This window comes from Hypanus sabinus, chromosome 2, assembly GCF_030144855.1.
Source record: "Hypanus sabinus isolate sHypSab1 chromosome 2, sHypSab1.hap1, whole genome shotgun sequence".
Taxonomy (NCBI): domain Eukaryota; kingdom Metazoa; phylum Chordata; class Chondrichthyes; order Myliobatiformes; family Dasyatidae; genus Hypanus; species Hypanus sabinus.
In genome coordinates, this window is record NC_082707.1 from 18,199,457 (window position 1) to 18,218,604 (window position 19,148).

Genomic DNA, 19,148 nt, shown 5'->3' on the forward strand with positions numbered 1-19,148 from the left:
CACCTGCGTAACTATTTCAAGATTGCATCGATGTGTTAGGCACAGGATAGATCCCCTGAGGTATTGACGCACAGGAACATGAAAATGTTCACCTTTCCACCACTGACTATTTAACAAGGACTCGTGTGGTTGCCTGGCCTGATGCATTCCACCAGCATCTTGTGTGTGACTCTTGTTGTTCTTCCTGTTTCCCCTTCCTGAAATCCACAATCAGTTCCACAGTGCATTGAGGTAAAACAATAACAGACTGCAGAATAAAGTGTAACAGCTACTGAGACAGTGCAGAACAGGTAAACAGTAAGGTGCAAGGTCATAATGGGGTAGGTGGATTGTGGGCGAGTAAAATGTAAAAAAAAATCTGATGGGGAAAAAGTGCAATTGTAATGAGCCTTTCAGACCAGTGTGAGGCGCTGCAGAACATTGGGCCTCGAGGTTTTTAGAGCATATTAATTGGTTAATTGTTGTTCAATGAGACTCTTTATGAAGGGAGGTGGGGAGCAGAAGAAAGGAAATTATAGGCCAGTTAGCCTGACTTCAGTGGGAGGGAACATAGAAACATAGAAAACCTACAGCAAAATACAGGCCCTTTGGTCCACAAAGCTGTGCTGAACATGTCCTTACTACCTAGGCTTACCCATAGCCCTCTACTTTTCTAAGCTCCAGGTATCCATCCAGGAGTCTCTCAAAAGACACTATCGTTTCCATCTCCACTGCCGCCGCCAGCAGCCCATTTCACGCACTCACCAATCTCCGCGTAAGAAACTTACTCCTGACATCTCCTCTGTACTTACTTCCAAGCTCTTAAATCAATGCCCTCTCATGTGAGCCATTTCAGCCCTGGGAAAAAGCCTCTGACTATCCACACGATCAATGCCTCTCATTATCTTGTACACCTCTATCAGGTCACCTCTCATCCTCCGTCACTCCAAGGGAAAAAGGCCAAATTCACTCAACCTATTCTCATAAGGCACGCTCCCCAATCCAGGCAACATCCTTGTAAATCTCCTCTGCACCCTTTCTATGGTTTCCACATCCTTCCTATAGTGAGGCGACCAGAACAGAGCACAACTGGGATCTGACCAGGGTTCTATATAGCTGCAATATTACCTCTCGGCTCTTAAACTCAATCCCACGATTGATGAAGGCCACATGTTGGAATTTATTATTAAGGATGAGATTTCAAGGTACTTGGAGGCACATGACAAAATAGGCCAAAGTCAGCATAGTTTCCTGAAAGGGAAATCCTGCCAGACAAATCTGTTGGAATTCTTTGATAAAATAGCAGACAGGTTAGACAAGGAGAGTCAGAGAATGCTGTTCATTTAGAAAGCTTTGAAAAGGTGTCACACATGAAATTATTTAACAAGAGGAAAGATACTAGCATAGATAAAGGATTGGCTGACTGGTTGGTGGCAAGGATTTGGAATATATTAGGTATTTTCTGGCTGGCTGCCAGTAAGTATTGATGTGTTACAGACATTGCAACAGCTTCTATTCACATTATACGTTAATGATTTTGATGAAGGAATTAATAACAGTGACATTTGCAGATGATACAAAGATAGGTAGTGGGAGGGGGGTGGTGCAGGTAGTGTGAAGAAGCATGGTATCTGCAGCAAGACTTAGATTGTGAGAATGAGCAAACAATTGGCGGATGGAATATAACTGTATAACAACTATAGCACGGAAACAGGCCATCTCGGCCCTTCTAATCCACGCCGAACGCTTACTCTCACCTAGTCCCACCAACCTGCACTCAGTCCATAAACCCTCCATTCCTTTCCTGTCTATATACCTATCCAATTTTTTTAAAATGACAATATCGAACCTGCCTCTATCACTTCTACCGGAAGCTCGTTCCACACAGCTACCAATCTCTGAGTAAAGAAGTTCCCCCTCATGTTACCCATAAACTTTTGCCCCCTAACTCTCAACTCATGTCCTCTTGTTTGAATCTCCCCTAATCTCAATGGAAAAAGCCTATCCACGTCAACTCTATCTATCCCCCTCATAATTTTAAATACCTCGATCGAGTCCCCACTCAACCTTCTATGCTCCAAAGAATAAAGACCTAACTTGTTCAACCTTTCTCTGTAGCTTAGGTGCTGAAACCCAGGTAACGTTCTAGTAAATCTCCTCTGTACTCTCTCTATTTTGTTAACATCTTTCCTATAATTCGATGACCAGAACTGCACACAATATAGTGTAGGAACGTGCATGTTCATGTACTTTGGTAGAAGGAATAAAGTTGTGGACTATTTTCTAATGGTTGAAAATTCAAAAAATCAGTTGCAAAGGACTTGGAACTCCTCCTGAATGATTCCCTACAGGTTAACTTGCAGGTTAATTTGATGGTGAGGAAGGCAAATGCAATGTTAGCCTTCATTTTGAGAGGACTAGAATACAAAAGCAGAGGGGTAACTCTGAACCCATTGATCAGACTGCACATGGAGGATTGTGAGCAGTTTTGAACCACTTATTTTAGAAAGGATGTGCTGCCTTTGGAGAGGGTCCAGAGGAGGTTCACGAGAACGATCCGGGAATGAAAGATGGCTCTGGGCCTGTACTTGCTCGAGTATAGAAGAGTAAAGGAGGATCACATTGGAACCTATCAAATGTTGAAAGACTTCAAGGAAAGTAATACCGGGTGAGTGTGTTTTCATCAGAACCACCACGATTATTCAAGAAAGCAGCTCACCAATTTCTTCTCATGAGCAAGTCCAGTGGTCTGAGAGGAGACCTGAGAGAAGTTTATAAAATTATAAGCCTATGCAGGGAAGATAGTAAGAATCTTGTTCCCAGGGTAAAAAGAAAGGATGTGTAATCATTGAGCACAACTACATGAAATGCTGTCAAGGAAAGCAACATCCATCATCAGAGATCGAAGCTTCATCGAAAGGTGGATTCACTCAGAGAAAGCGAAGGAAAGAAAAGCTTGGTTTTTTTTCATCTTCTTTATATCTGCCCAGCTAGGACAGTAGAGATAACAGGCAGGATATTGAAGTGCTCCTCTGGCAGGATGTGGGAAGGCAGGGAGACCTCCAGTATCCCTGACAACTACAATTGCGAGAAGTGCATCCAGTTACAGCTTCTAACAATCCATGTTGAGGAGTTCGAGCTGGAACTGGATGAACTCCAGATCATTTGGGAGGCTGAGGGGATGACAGATAGGACATGAGAGAGGTAGTTACATCCAAGGTGCAGGACTCAAGAAACTGGGTGACAGTTAGGAAGGGGAAAGGAGTTAAGGAGCCAGTACAGAGTACCACTGCGGTCATCCCCCAATAACAACAGGTATGTTACTTTGGATACTGTCGGGAGGGGTGGGGTGACTTAACAGAAGGTAAGTCACAATGGTCGGGTTTCTGGCACCGAGTCTGGTGCTGCAACTCAGAAGGGAAGAGGGGAGAAGAGGCACTCTGTGCTGTGTGTGTTAGAAGGGTCAGAGCTCTCTCTAGTTCCTGAGGAGACTGAGGTCCTTTAACATCTGCCGGATGATGCTGAGGATGTTCTACGAGGCTGTGGTGGCCAGTGCTATCATGTTTGCTGTTGTGTGCTGGGGCAGCAGGCTGAGGGTAGCAGACACCAACAGAATCAACAAACTCATTCTAAAGTCCAGTGATGTTGTGGGGGTGGAATTGGACTCTCTGACTGTGGTGTCTGAAAAGACGATGCTGTCCAAGTTGCATGCCTTCTTGGACGATGTCTCCCATCCACTCCATAATGTACTGGTTAGGCACAGGAGTACTTTCGGCCAGACTCTCATTCCACCGAGATGTAACACTGAGCGTCATAGGAAGTCATTCCTGCCTGTGGCCATCAAACTTTACAACTCCTCCCTCGGAGTGTCAGACACCCTGAGCCAATAGACTGGTCCTGGATTAATTTCCACTTGGCATGATTAACTTATTATTATTTAATTATTTATGGTTTTATATTGCTATATTTCTACACTATTCTTGGTTGGTGCGACTGTAACAAAACCCAATTTCTCTCAGGATCAATAAAGTATGTCCGTCTGTCTGTCATAGGGGATTTGTTAGTTAGGGGAAAGGACAGGAGATTCTGTGGATGAGAACAAGATTTCCAGATGGTATATTGTCTCCTGGGTGCCAGGGTCCATGATATCTCAGATTGAGTCAGCAGCATTCTTAAATGGGAGGGTGAAGAGCCAGAGGTCGTCGTGGTCCTCAAAGGTACCAATGACATGGGTAGGATGAGTGATGAGGTTCTGCAAAGTGAGTTCAGGGAGTTAAGTGCTAAGTTAAAGGGCAAGACCTCCAGGGTTGTGACCTCAGGATTACTACTCGTGCCATGTGCTAATGAGGCCAGAACCAGGAAGATTATATAGTTTAATATATGCCTAACGAGTTGGGGTAGGAGGGAGGGCATAAGATTTTTGGATCATTGGGTTCCCTTCCAGGGAAGGTGGGACCTGTACAGAAGGAATGGTTTGTACCTGAACTGGAGGGGACTAATATCTTAGTGGGAAGGTTTGTTAATGCTACACAGTGAGGTTTAAAGTAGAGTTGTGGTGGGATGGGAACCAGAGTGCCAGAACAATTAGTAGAGAAGTTGTAGAGTCAACATTACCTCTCAGCTCTTAAATTCAATTCCACGATTGATGAAGGCCAATACACCATATGCCTTCTTAACCACAGAATCAACCTGCGCAGCAGCATAGAGTGTCCAATGGACTCGGAGCCCAAGATCCATCTGATCCTCCACACTGCCAAGAGGCTTGCCATTAATGCAATATTCTGTCATCATATTTGACCTACCAAAATGAACCACCTCACACTTAGCTGGGTTGAACTCTATCTGCCACTTCTCAGCCCAGTCTTGCATCCTATCAATGTCCTGCTGTAAAACTCTGATAGCCCTCCACACTATCTACAACACCTCCAGCCTTTGTGTCATCAGTAAATTTACTAACCCATCCCTCCACTTCCTCATCCAGGTCATTTATAAAAATCACGAAGTGCAGGGGTCCCAGAACAGATCCCTGAGTCACACCACTGGTCACCGACCTCCATGCAGAATATGACCCTTCTACAACCACTCTTTGTCTTCTGTGGGCAAGCCAGTTCTGGATCCACAAAGCAATGTCCCCTTGGATCCCATGCCTTCTTACTTTCTCAATAAGCCTTGCATAGGGTACCTTATCAAATGCCTTGCTGAAATCCATATACTCTACATCTACTACTCTACCTTCATCAATGTGTTTAGTCACATCCTCAAAAAATTCAATCAGGCTCGTAAAGCATGACTTGCCTTTGAAAAAGCCATGCTGACTATTCCTAATCATATTTTGCCTCTCCAAATGTTCATAAATCCTGCCTCTCAGGATCTTCTCCATCAACTTACCAACCACTGAAGTAAGACTCAGTGGTCTATAGTTTCTTGGGCTATCTCTACTCCCTTTGAAAAAGGAAAAAAAAAACATCCACAACCCTCCAATTCTTAGGAACCTCTCCCGTCCTCATTGATGATGCAAAGATCATCTCTAGAGGCTCAGCAATCTCCTCCCTCCCCTCCCACAGTAGCCTGGGGTACATCCCATCTGGTCCCGGTGACTTATCCAACTTGATGCTTTCCAAAAGCTCCAGCACATCCTCTTCCTTAATATCTACATGCTCAAACTTTTCAGTCCACAGCAAGTCACCCCTACAATTGCTAAGATATAATAAAATAAAGAACACAATAATAAAAACACAATAAATATAAATACATAAGATAGCTTATATACATAGAATGATTATATGTCCATAAAGTAATGCTGAGTACAGGAGTGTCTGTACACTAGGTGACTGACAGGAAATGATAAAATAATGGTTGGTGGGTGTGAATGGAGGTGTGTATCAGCCTTACTGCTTGGGAAAAATAATACTTTTTGAGTTTGGTGGTCCTGGCATGGATGTTCTGTAGCATCCTCTCTGACAGGAGTGGGGCAGACAGTCCATGAGCAGAGTGGGTGTGCGCCTTCATGATATTTCTGGCTCTTTTCTGGCACCTTTCTGTATATACAGTACCGTGCCAACGTCTTAGGCACAAATATACAGATACAGGGCCTAAGACTTTTGCACAGTACTGTAGTATTTTTTTGTATTGCACCAGACTGTTGCCACGAACAAAAACAAACTTCGTGACATATGTTAGTGGTGATAAACTTGATTCTGATATGGGTTTCTATTCCGGACCGAGAGTGGGAAGGGGAGAAAGAGAGGGGAATCATGGTTGGGAAAAGGGGACTGGAGGGGGAAGGGAGCAGGAAGCACCAGAAAGACATTCCGCAATGATCAACAAACCAATTGTTTGGAATCAAATGCCCCTGCCTGGTGTCTGCATCCGCCCCGGCACTCCTACTCTGCCACTGGTCCCACATACCTCACGTGACACGCTCCCATTCCCAATATCCTTTGCTCCTGCCAGACCTAAAAACTCATATTCCGCTCCACAAATATAAATAAAGTACAAAGTCTTAAACTCATATATATATAGCTGGGGTTCCTAAGACTTTCGTACAATGCTGTATTTGTCAACATGGAGCGGGGCGCTTGTTTGTAAACATGGGAGGAGCAAAGAACGTTGGGAGTGTTGCAGGAGGGGTGTAGGACAGGTGGCAGAAAAGCAATGCCAGGAACAGAGTTGGGGGGGTGGATGGTGCGGGTGCAGACACACCCAGCCTGAGTCACCAGGTAAGGGCATCTGATTCCAAACAATTGGTTTACTGACCATTACAACATGTCTCTCTGATGCTTTTTGCTCCCTTCCCCTTTTCCCAACCATGAATCTCTTCTTCCTGCCCACTTCCCACTCTCAGACCACAATAGAGACCCATATCAGTATCAGGTTTATCATCACTCACAATAGTACATCATGAATTTTGGTTTTTTTCACAGCAACAGTCTGGTGCAATACATAAAGTTACTACAGTACTGTACAGCAGTCTTAGGCACCCTAACTATATTAATATACCTAAGACTTTTGCACAGTACTGCATGTCCTTGTTGGTAGTAAGCTGATAAGACTTTGAGTTTAAAAAAAGAATAAATATGAAGACTGCAGTGTTTTCACCTGGACACATTTGATCTCTTGGAGTTAGCAGAACTGGTAATTTCTGTCCAGGTCCCTGGGAAAGAGATCAAAATAACTTGGTCAAGAGGGCACTTAAGCCTACGTTGGGAAAACACTGTCCAGATAAATTACCTTCAACTGAACAAAATCTATTGAATGAGATTTGAGGAAACATTACTGAGAAGTTCCCCCGGGCTGGTGAGTGCACTTGCATGTTTTCGTGCTATTTGGTAGCTTGAAGATCATCGAGCATTTTTAGACGTTGACTAAGAGCTCAGTGGCCACTTTATTAGGTACATCTGTACTCCTGCTCATTAATGCAAATATCTAATCAGCCAATCATGTGGCAGCAACTCAATTCATAAAAGCATGCAGACGCAGTCCAGGGGTTCAGTTGTTGTTCAGGCCAAACATCAGTATGGGGAAGAAATGTGATCTAAATGATTTTAACTATGGAATGATTGTTGGTGCCAGATGAGGAGGTTTGAGTATCTCAGAAACGGCTCATCTCCTGGGATTTTTTTACGCACAACAGTTTACAGAGAATGGTGTGAAAAACAAACAACATCCAGTGAGCGGCAGTTCTGTGGTTGAAAAAACCTCGTTAATGAGAGAGGTCAGAGGAGAATGGCCAGATTGGTTTAAGCTGACAGGAAGGTGCCAGTAACTCAAATAGCCATGTTTTACAACAGTGGAGTACAGGAGCACATCTGTGAATGCACAAGTATCAAGCCTTGAAATGGATGGGTTAAGAATCACGAATATACACCAAGTGGCCATTTTATTAGGTACATGAGGAAACTAATAAAGTGGCCTCTGGGTGTGTATCCCTTGATTCCCTTACTGCGCAGAAATCTATCAGTTGCTGTTTTGAATGAACGAACACCATGATTGAACCTCTTCACCCTCCCAGGTGGAGAATTCCAATGGTTCAACATTCTCTCAGAAATTTCTCCTAGGCTCAGTCCTGGAGAGAGTGATCTCTGGTCCTAGATTCCTCAGCCATGGGGAAGAACCCTCCATGCATCCAGCCTCTGCAAAAACATTGTATATTCTTAAGCACTCACAAAGTTCTACTGAACTTTTCTTCATTAGACAGCAGAGTCCAACCATCCTGTGTTACATTATTACTGAGGCAAATCCAGATGAGTTCTGTGTTATAGTCATCCGTTTAACAGATGTTAGTCCTTAAAGAACTCACAACCCACTATCAAAATATACGAGGTTCAGAATAAAATTCCGTGAACACACAGTAATAAATTTGCAAGTCTTTGCTAATTTACAAAACTATGTCACGGTTGCATAGTGATTAGCATAACACTCTATAGCTCCAGCAGTAACATTGGGGTTCAATTCCCACCACTGCCTGTAAGGCACTGCTCTCTCCATGACTGTGTGGGATTCACTTGGATGCTCCTGTTTCTCCTACGTTCCAGCGATGTATGGGTTAGGGTTAGTGAGTAGTGGACATGCTATGTTGGCACCAGAAGTGTGGCAATACTTCTTGGCTGCCCAGCACAATCCTCACTGATTTGCTATGTCGCAAACGATGCATTTCACTGTATACTTGGATGTACATGTGACAAATACAGCTAATCTTTTTAACAGAAATGAAGTAGAGCTTCTGGCATGCTTTCTTTATGACAAACAGTAACATGTCTTTAATTACTTTGATTAACAAAACTAAAATCTTACAGTCTCAGATAAAAAACTAATAATTTTGCTGTTTGCAAAAGGGGATTTTATTTGCTAAAACTTATTACAGCTGAAATTAGGTTAACTACAACTTTTTCCATTTCAAAGAAGAGATCATTAGCTCAGTTTTAATCTCCACAGATCACATCTAGTCAGTTTACTGTTATATAATTTGCCTTTGATAAAATAAATAAATTTTATCTCCTTTTCTAAAAGAGGTTCTGCACCATTACCCGCATGTGAATTTACATCCAGAAAGAACTATACTGAAATTGCATTATAAAAAGCTTTTGGACATCTGTTGTAATTTTTTTCCATTGATATCTGATACCAGAAATCTTTCTAAACATGAGAAAGTCTGGAGATGCTGGAAGTCCAAAGCAACACGTACAAAAACGCTGGAGGAACTCATCAGGCCAGGCAGCATCTATGGAAAAGTGTAAACAGTTGATGTTTCAGGCTGGGACCCTTCTTCAGGACTGGAAGGGAAGGGTGGAAGTGCCTAAATAAAAAGATGGGGGGCGGGAAGGAGAAAAAAGCTAGCTGGAAGGTGGTAGGAGAGGAGAGTGGACCATAGGAGAAAGGGAAGGAAGATGGGACCCAAGGACAAGCAATCTTTCTACTTAATTTCCTCTGTTTGTTGGACAACATCACTAACATAGGTAACTCAGAACACTACAGTACCAAACATTGATTTCTGATAAACTGTATAGTCCCTCTTGCAATATAGGAAGCTCAACAAGTCATGTGAACATTGAAAGCACCCAAACACGGCAGTGTGAAGTGACTTGATCATCTACCATCTATCATTTATTAGTAGTTTTTGTTGAAGTAGAAAAATAGCACATCAGGAGATTTTGTTAAAGTTGAATCATGCAGTTTTTAGAACATAGAACACTATAGCATAGGAACACTATAGTTCAGCCCAAAATGTTGTGCCGAACAAATTTAATTAGTAATCTAAAGGCCAAATAAACTAATCTTTACTTTCTACACAATGTCCACATCCTTCCATTCACGTGCCTATCTAAACATCTCTTTAAGGTCTCCAACGTATCTGCCTCTACCTCCACCCCAGACATTGCGTTCCAGGCACCCACTACTCTCTATGTAAAAAAAACTTGCCCCTCACATCTCCTTTGAACTTCTCCCCTCTCAGCTTAAAACATCACCTAATACACTGGTATTAGACATTTCATCTATTTGAAATTTGGTATTAAAAATTTCCACCGAATTTGTCATGAAAATCAGAGAGTACAGATGAGATCTTGCTTTAATAACTCATGGAAAGATTTACACCGGCACTTTCTTAAAACTCAGATTTAAGATTTATTTATTACATCTTATGCACATCAAAATATACAGTGAAATGTGTTGTATGCGTCAACAACCTACATACCCAATGATGTCCTGGGGCAGTCCAGAAGAGTTGCAACACGTTCTAGCACCAACATAGCATACCTACATTGTTCAAAAGAACAATAGGCAGCCAACATACAAAAAGCAACAACAACCAAACAAATCTCTTTCTCATCTCTGCACCCACACACACAGACTGCCTCTAACCACAGGACAAGCCACCCTCAAGCCTCCATCTTCCAGACTGTGGCAGTGGGCTCACAGACATAGAGCTTCCAACCTCGGGCTTTGACCTTTGGACTAACTGAACAAGGGGCTTCTACCTCAGGACTGACCTCTGAACCCACTGACCTCTGGGCTCCAATCCCAAGACTTGTCAAACAGATGCTTCTGACCTCAGGACCTGCCGATGATTTTAATATCCAAAAGATCTTCAGCGACTCTCCAACAAGCTTCTGCAGAGGTACTGTTGAAAGTACCCTGATTTGTTGCATTATGACCTGGCAGAATAGGGGTTCCCAACCTATTTTATGTCATGGATCCTGACCATTAACCATGGAGTCTGTGAGCCACAGGTTGGGGAGCCCCTGTAGGAGAGTAATTAAGAGTGTGCAAGAATGTCAGAAACTGCAAAGTGTAGTGGATAAAGCCCAATATATTATAGACACAACCCTTCCCACCGTTGGTAGTATCTACACACAATGCTGACTCAAGAAGGCAACATCCATTTTCAAAGATCTCCATCAGCCTGGCCACACCATCTTCTCGCAGCTACCACTAGATGTTTAGATAGGCACGTGACTATGAGGAAAATGAAAGAATAGGGACATAGTGTAGGAAAAAAGATTAGTTGGCATTTTAATTACTAGTTAAGTTGGTTTGGCACAACATTGTGGGCCAAAAGGCCTGTTCCTGTGCCGTACCATTCTATGTTCCAGTACAGGTTACCCTTGTTTTGTTGTTGGTAGGATGAGTCACAGAGCTCTGTGGAGAAGGAGAAGGAGGGAGAAATCAACAAAGAAAATTAGCTTTCCACATCAATGTACACAGTGCAGATGAATGATTAATGGAAGGGTTCCAAGATAAAGTAAACATTTCATATGAATGGTTGCCAAGGCATTGTTTCCACTTTGGCCACAATTCATAATAGTGCATTAGCTTTGTGGCATGTTGAGGCTTCTGGAGCACTTTTAAATTTCTATCAGTTCTTTTCTGGCATAGCGTTATGTAGCACTATTACAGTCCCAGGATCAATTCCCACTGCTGTCTTTGAGTTCTCTCTGTGATGTGTGGGTTTCCTCTGGGTGCTCCGATTTCATCCCACATTCCAAAGGTTTGTAGGTTAATTGGTCAGGTTGGGTGGCACAGGTTCATTGGACTGTTACTGTACTGTATCTCTAAATAAATAAAAATAAAATAAATAAGGACCCAATATTCCATCACTTCAGCAAATTTGAGAGGGATCTGGGTGTTCACGTGCATTAATCACAGAAAGTGAACATGTTGTTAGCAAGGCAAAACACATGCTGGTCTTTATAGTCAAAGGGTCGGAGTTTAAGAATCAGGAAGTTTTGTTACAGTCAAATAGGGTGGTGAATGAAACTCAACATTCTAGATTGTTTATCATCATTCTTCAGAACACCAGTGCCTGCTACTTCGGAACTGATGTAGCACAACAAACAATACGTATAAAGAACACGTTAAAGAAATAACTATAAATAGTAAAACAATCCTATGAAACACAATGTACAAGTAACTGTTACATAGAAGGACTGATTGTATATAAGTTGATGCTGGGTGATGTGTGGTGGAGTGGGTTAATGGGTGGAGGTGTTAATCAGCCTTACAGCTTGGAGGAAGGCACTACTTTTGAGTAAGTGGTCCTGGTGTAGGTGTTGCTTAGCCTTTTCTCCGATGGAGGTGGGACATACAGTCCATAAACAAGTTGGGTGGACCCTTCGGGATGTCGCTGGCCCTTTTTCTGGCACCTTCCTGTATAAATTATATGTCCTTAATGGTGGGCAGGCTGTTGCCGGCGATGACTACCCGTCTGCCACAGTGCAGTTTCCGTACCATGCGGTGATGCAGCTTGTCAGGATGCTCTCCACTGTGCTTCTGTAGATGGGGTGCATAGACCTCCTCTCCTCAGCCTCCTCTGAAAGTAGAGGTGTTGGTGAGCTTTCTGGAGGCCATACATAGAATACTGTCAAGTATGTGCTGGGGGCCGCCGGTGAGTGTCGCCATGTATTCCGGCGCCAATAGACAATAGACAATAGGTGCAGAAGTAGACCATTCGGCCCCTCGAGTCTGCACTGCCATTCTGAGATCATGGCTGATCATTCACTATCAATACCCAGTCCCTGCCTTGTCCCCATATCCCTTGATTCCCCTATCCATCAGATATCTATCCAGCTCCTTCTTGAAAGCATCCAGAGAATTGACCTCCACCGTCTTCCGAGGCTGTGTATTCCACACCTCCACAACTCTCTGGGAGAAAAAGCTCTTCCTCAACTCTGTTTTAAATAACTGACCTCTTATTCTCAATCCATGCCCTCTGGTACTGGACTCTCCCAACATCTGGAACATATTTCCTGCCTCAATCCTATCAAATCCTTTAATTATCTTAAACGTTTCAATCAGATCCCCTCTCAATCTCCTCAATTCCAGCGTGTACAAGCCCAATCTCTCCAATCTCTCTGCGTAAGACAGCCCTGCCATCCCAGGAATCAACCTAGTGAATCTACGCTGCAGTTCCTCAATTGCCAGAATGTCCTTCCTTAAACCTGGAGACCAAAACTGTACACAATATTCCAGGTGTGGTCTCACCAGGGCCCTGTACAAATGCAAAAGGACATCCTTGCTCTTGTATTCAATTCCCCTTGTAACAAAGGCCAACATTCCATTTGCCCTCTTCACTGCCTGTTGCACTTGCTCATTCACCTTCATTGACTGGTGAACTAGGACTCCTAGGTCTCTTTGCATTTCTCCCTTACCTAACTCGACACCGTTCAGACAATACTCTGCCCTCTTGTTCCTGCTTCCAAAGTGGATAACTTCACATTTATTCACATTGAATGACATCTGCCAAGTATCTGCCCACTCACTCAGCCTATCCAAGCCTCCCTGTATTCTCCTAACGTCCTCTTCGCATGTCACACTGCCACCCAGTTTAGTATCGTCAGCAAACTTGCTGATATAGTTTTCAATGCCCTCATCTAAATCATTGACATAAATCGTAAAGAGCTGTGGTCCCAATACAGAGCCCTGTGGTACCCCACTAGTCACCTCCAGCCAGTCCGAGAAACACCCATTCACTGCTACCCTTTGCTTTCTATCTGCCAACCAGTTTTCTATCCATGTTGAAACCCTGCCCCCAATGCCATGAGCTCTGATTTTACTCACCAATCTCCTATGTGGCACCTTATCGAATGCCTTCTGAAAATCTAGGTACACAACATCTACTGGCTTACCCTCATCTAACATCCTTGTTACACCCTCAAAAAACTCCAACAGATTAGTCAAGCATGATTTGCCCTTGGTAAATCCATGCTGGCTCGGCCTAATCCTATTTCTGCCATCTAGATGTGCCACTATTTCGTCCTTAATAATGGACTCAAGCATCTTCCCCACGACTGACGTTAGGCTAACAGGGCGATAGTTCTCCGTTTTCTCCTTCCCTCCCTTCTTGAAAAGTGGGACAACATTAGCCACTCTCCAATCTTCAGGAACTGATCCTGAATCTAAGGAACATTGGAAAATGATCACCAATGCATCCGCAATTTCCTGAGCCACCTCTTTTAGAACACTCGGATGCAGACCATCTGGACCTGGGGATTTATTAGCCTTCAGTCCTACCAGTCTACTCATCACAGTTTCTTTCCTAATATCAATCTGTCTCAATTCCTCTGATATCTTATGACCCTGGCCCATCCATACATCTGGGAGATTGCTTGTGTCCTCCCTGGTGAAGACAGATCTAAAGTATGCATTAAATTCTGTTGCCATTTCCCTGTTTCCCATAACAATTTCTCCCAATTCATTCTTCAAGGGGCCAACATTGTTCTTAACTATCTTCTTTCTCTTCACATAGCTAAAAAAGCTTTTGCTATCCCCTTTTATATTCCTGGCTAGACTGAGCTCATACCTGATTTTTTCTCTCCATATTGCTTTTTTAGTTAAGATCTGCTGTTCCTTAAAACTTTCCCAATCATCTGTATTCCCACTCATCTTAGCCCTGTCATACTTCTTTTTCTTTAATGCTATACAATCTCTGACTTCCTTTGTCAACCACTGTGGCCCCTTCCCCCTCTTTGAATCCTTCCTTCTCATTGGAATGAACTGCATTTGCATCTTTTGTATTATGCCCAAGAATATCTGCCACTGCTGATCCACTGTCTTTCCTGCCAGGGCATCCGTCCATTTAACTTTGGCCAGCTCATCCCTCATGGCTCCGTAGTCTCCTTTATTTAATTGCAACACTGACACCTCTGATCTGCCCCTATCCCTCTCAAATTGTAGATAAAAACTTATCATGTTATGATCACTACTTCCTAATGGCTCCTTTACTTCAAGATCACTTATCAATTCCTGTTCATTACACATCACCAAGTCCAAAATAGCCTCGTTCCTGGTTGGCTCAAGCACAAGCTGTTCCAAAAATACATCCCTTAGACACTCCACAAACTCCCTATCCTGGGGTCCAGCACCTACCTGATTCTCCCAGTCCACCTGCATGTTGAAATCTTCCATAACGACTGCATTACCTTTAGCACATGCCAATGTTAACTCCCTAATCAACTTGTACCCAATATCCACGCTACTGTTTGGGGGCCTGTACACAACACCCATTAGGGTCTTTTTACCCTTACTGTTCCTCAGCTCAATCCACACAGACTCTACTTCCCCTGTTCCCAAGTCACCTCTTGCTAAGGACTGAATCTCATTCCTCACCAACAGGGCCACCCCACCCCCTCTTCCCATATTTCTGTCTCTACGATAGCACGTATACCCTGGTACACTCAATTCCCAGGCCTGATCCCCTTGCAGCCATGTCTCCGTTATCCCAACAATATCGTAGTTCCCCATTTTCATCTGAGCTTCAAGCTCATCTGTCTTATTTCTGACACTACGCGCATTCAAGTATAGAATTCTTAGCCCATTCCTCCTCTCTTTGCTTAAAACACCGTCTACTGTACCTAACCCAGCTCCTTGAACTTCCATTGGGCAAATTGCACCCTGAATTTTGATGACCTTCTCAAGATCACCCAAACCTTCTACACATTTAACCCCATGCACCTTCTGACCAACCCTCTGGATCTGGATCCCTGCCCCCTGCACATCTAGTTTAAACCCCCCCCCCCCCCCCGAGCAGCACTGGCAAATACTCCTGCAAGAATGTTAGTACCCCTCCGGTTCAGATGTAGAACATCCCTTCGAAACAGATCCCAATGTCCCTGGAACAAAGACCAATTATCCAAAAACCTGAACCCTTCCTTCCTGCACCATGCTCTCAGCCTCATATTAATGTGCATAATCATTCTATTCTTCGCCTCACTCGCACGTGGCACAGGTAGCAATCCCGAGATTGTCACCCTGGAGGTCCTGGCTTTCAGCTTCACTCCTAACTCCCTGAACTCTCTAAGCAGGACCCCCTCACTCACCTTACCTACATCGTTGGTCCCTACATGGACCACTACATCTGGGTTCATGCCCTCACTCTCAAGAATAGCCTGCACCTGATCTGAGATGTCCCGGACCCTGGCACCAGGGAGGCAACATACCATCCAAGACTCCCGATCTGCCCCACAAAATCTCCTATCTGCCCCCCTAACTATAGAGTCCCCTAAAACTATCGCTCTCTTCTCTTCCCTCCTCCCCTTTCTAGTTGAGGGTTCAACCTCTGTGCCAGAGGCAGGACCACTACAACTCATTCCTGGTAGGTCATCCCCATCAACAGTATCCAGTACGGTATACTTATTGTTAATGGGAATGGCCACAGGGGTGCTCTGCTCTCTCTGCCTGCTCCCCCTGCCTCTCTGGACTGTCACCCATCTGCCTACTTCTTGGTTTTTTGGTGTGACTACCTCCTGATAACTCCTATCTATCTCTGCCTCCACCTCCCGAATGATCCGTAGTTCATCCAGCTCCTGCTCCAACTCCCTAACTCGGTCTGATAGGAGCTGCAGCTGGACGCACCTTTTGCAGGTGTGGTCATCAGGGACAACTGTGTTGACCCTGACCTCCCACATACTGCATATGGAGCACACCACTGCTCTGACTGTTTCCCCCATACCTGAACTGGATTAATAGAATAAGTCTAAAAAGCACCTAGCGACCTTACCTTCTTCCCGTCAGCGAGCAATCACACAAGCTTGCCGAAGCCCACTTAGCCAAAGCCCAGGACTCTGCTTCCACGGACTCCGCTGCCCGCTCTGAAAAGAAGTCCTGCCTTTTAAAGTGCGCGCTCGACGCTGACGTCACTCGCGCCTGCGCAGTTCCCCCTCCTCCACAGGTATTGACCAGGTAGGCTTAAATCCTACCTACACGGTCGAATTCTCTGAGCGCCCAGCTGAATCACAAGCTGTAACTTGCTCCTGATTCAAATGACTGTGAGTTTAGACAGTCTGGGTCTGCATTCCCTGGTGTATAGAAGAATGAGGAATCACCTTATTCAGATATGTAATGGGGCTTGACAGGGTGGCTGTTGAGATGCTGCCATCAGTGGGAACATCAAGAAAAAGGCACATAATGTAACTGAAAAATTAAAGACCGTTCATTTAAGAATGAGCTGCAGAGAACTTACTTTCCTCTCAAAGGGTGATGAACCTTGGCAACTCTTTGCTTCCAAGAGTAGTGCAGGCTGGATCAATGTGTATATTGAAGGCACAGACAGATAAATATTTGGAAGTTTGAGGAACAGAGGGTCATGAGCAACTGACACGGAAGACAATTTGAAAGCATTATTGACCTGTTACCATCACATTGAATGCTGAGGCACTCATGCTCCTGTTTTGTTGTGCCCCTTAAGTGGATTACGTGGATATCTAGAATTGATCAGAATCAGAATCAGGTTTAATATCACTGGCATATGTCCTGAGACTTGTTGACTTTGGAATGCCTAATATATAGTTAAATTAAATAAGTAATATAAGAAAAAGGTAGGTAGTGTTCATGGGTTCAATGTCCATTCAGAAATCAAAGCAGAGAGGAAGAGGGGAATCCCTGAGTGTGCCTTCAGGTTTCTGTACTTCCTTCTTGATGGTATCAATGAGAACAAGTCATGACCTGGATGATGGAGTCCTTAATGATGAACATTGTCCTTTTGAGGCATTGATCCTGAAGATGTCCTACATACTGGGGAGGCCAGTGACCATGATGGAGCTGACTAAGTTTACAACTCTGCGTAGCTTACTTCAATCCTGTGCGGTAGCCTCCCCCCGCACCACCAGACAGTAATGCAGCCAGTCAGAATGCTCTCCATGGTACACCTGTAGAAATTTTCAATTGTTTTTGGTGACATATCAAACAAAAAATGCATAGAACTGAAAAGAGATCTAACTTTTGTTGCTCCCAAACACGGATGTAGTGTTTAGAATAATACAGGGTTATAGCATCAAGTAGGATGGAAAAAGGCCCTTTTGCCCAACTGGTCCATGACCATCAGAGATCCCCATCAAGGCCAGTCCCATTTGTCTGAGTTTGGCCCATAACCCTATAAATAAGGTAATAATGTATTCTAACATTATCATCAATAAGTGCTGTGTGGTATGACATGGGCAATCATGGTCTTTCCATGACCATGATTATACTTGACAAATTTTTCCATAGAAGTACTTTGCCATAGCCTTCTGCTGGGCAGTGCCTTTACAAAACAGGTGACCCCAGCCATTATCAAAACCTTTCAGAGATTGTCTGCCTGGCATCAATGGTCACATAAGCAGGACATATGATATGCACCAGTTGCTCACCTGACCATCCACCACCTGCTTCCATGACTTCCTGTAACCCTGATCAGGGGAGAGGGGTTCAGGGACCTAGGCAGGTGCTACACCTTTCCCAAGGGCAACTTGCAGGCTAGCAGAGAGAAGGAGCACCTTACACCTCCTTCGGTAGAGATGTATCTCCACCCTGTCACCCAGCAGTTCTATAAGATTCTGTTTAGACCACTCTTGGAGAATTGTGCTCAGTTCTGGTCACCACATTATTGAAAGGATATAAAAGATTTAGAGAGGGTGCAAAGTATACTTACCAGGATGCTGCCTGGATTAGAGAACCTGTCATATGAGGATTGGCTGAGTGAGTTAGGGCTTTTCTTTTTGGTCGAAGGAGAGTGAGAGATGACTTCTTCCACAGAAGTGACAGTACCTTTACAAGATGGGTGACCTCTGCTTCTTCCCCTCTGCCGTCAGATTCCTGAATGGAAAATGCATGTGACTTTAATTTCCAGAGTGATTTTTTAAGATGTTTTGAGCCTAGAGGTCAAACAAGAAAATAACCTTTAAAACACAAAATGCTGGAGGGACTCCGAATCTCAGGCAACATCCATGGAAAGGAATAAAGAGCCAATGTTACAGGCAATGTCCTTCATCAGGACTCAATATTTGTTCTTTAATTTTTATATTTCTTAATGGAGACCACCAAAAATTCAATCAAAACCCTTTGATGTGCAATTGCATGATCTCATCAACTGGCTTACACAGAACATAAATATTGTGCGTTCATAAACAAGAGGATTTTCTCTGGAATTTGAGGAAGAATCTTCAATGACCAAATACAAGACTTTATACCATGGATATTGTGTTAAAGTCTCTCATTATTCAGGTACTCTGGAAACACTTGCAGATTGATTTATGATGATATTCAAGGTCGCTGGGGAATTCTGTTACCTCCTTTCCTTCAGAAGTAAGACACATAGATTTGCATCCATGATAATTGTTAGCGTATCCCAACTATTGACAAACAAACTTGTTCTTTTTCACAGCACGGTAGTGTAGCAGTTAACACTGGGCTATTATAGC

The 19,148-nt window shown here is 43.7% G+C and overlaps 1 protein-coding gene across 1 annotated transcript in view; it reads right to left on the reverse strand.

The window, feature by feature from the left end:
- LOC132406674 (P2Y purinoceptor 1-like) overlaps nt 1-19,148 on the reverse strand; it is a 273,564-nt gene that overhangs the window by 8,258 nt on the left and 246,158 nt on the right. The window contains exons 2-3 of the transcript XR_009516224.1: nt 18,380-18,543; nt 16,472-16,562 (exon numbers count right to left, since the gene is read on the reverse strand). The gene's annotated coding sequence lies outside the window, so the exon portion shown is untranslated. The remainder of the gene's footprint in view (nt 1-16,471; nt 16,563-18,379; nt 18,544-19,148) is intronic.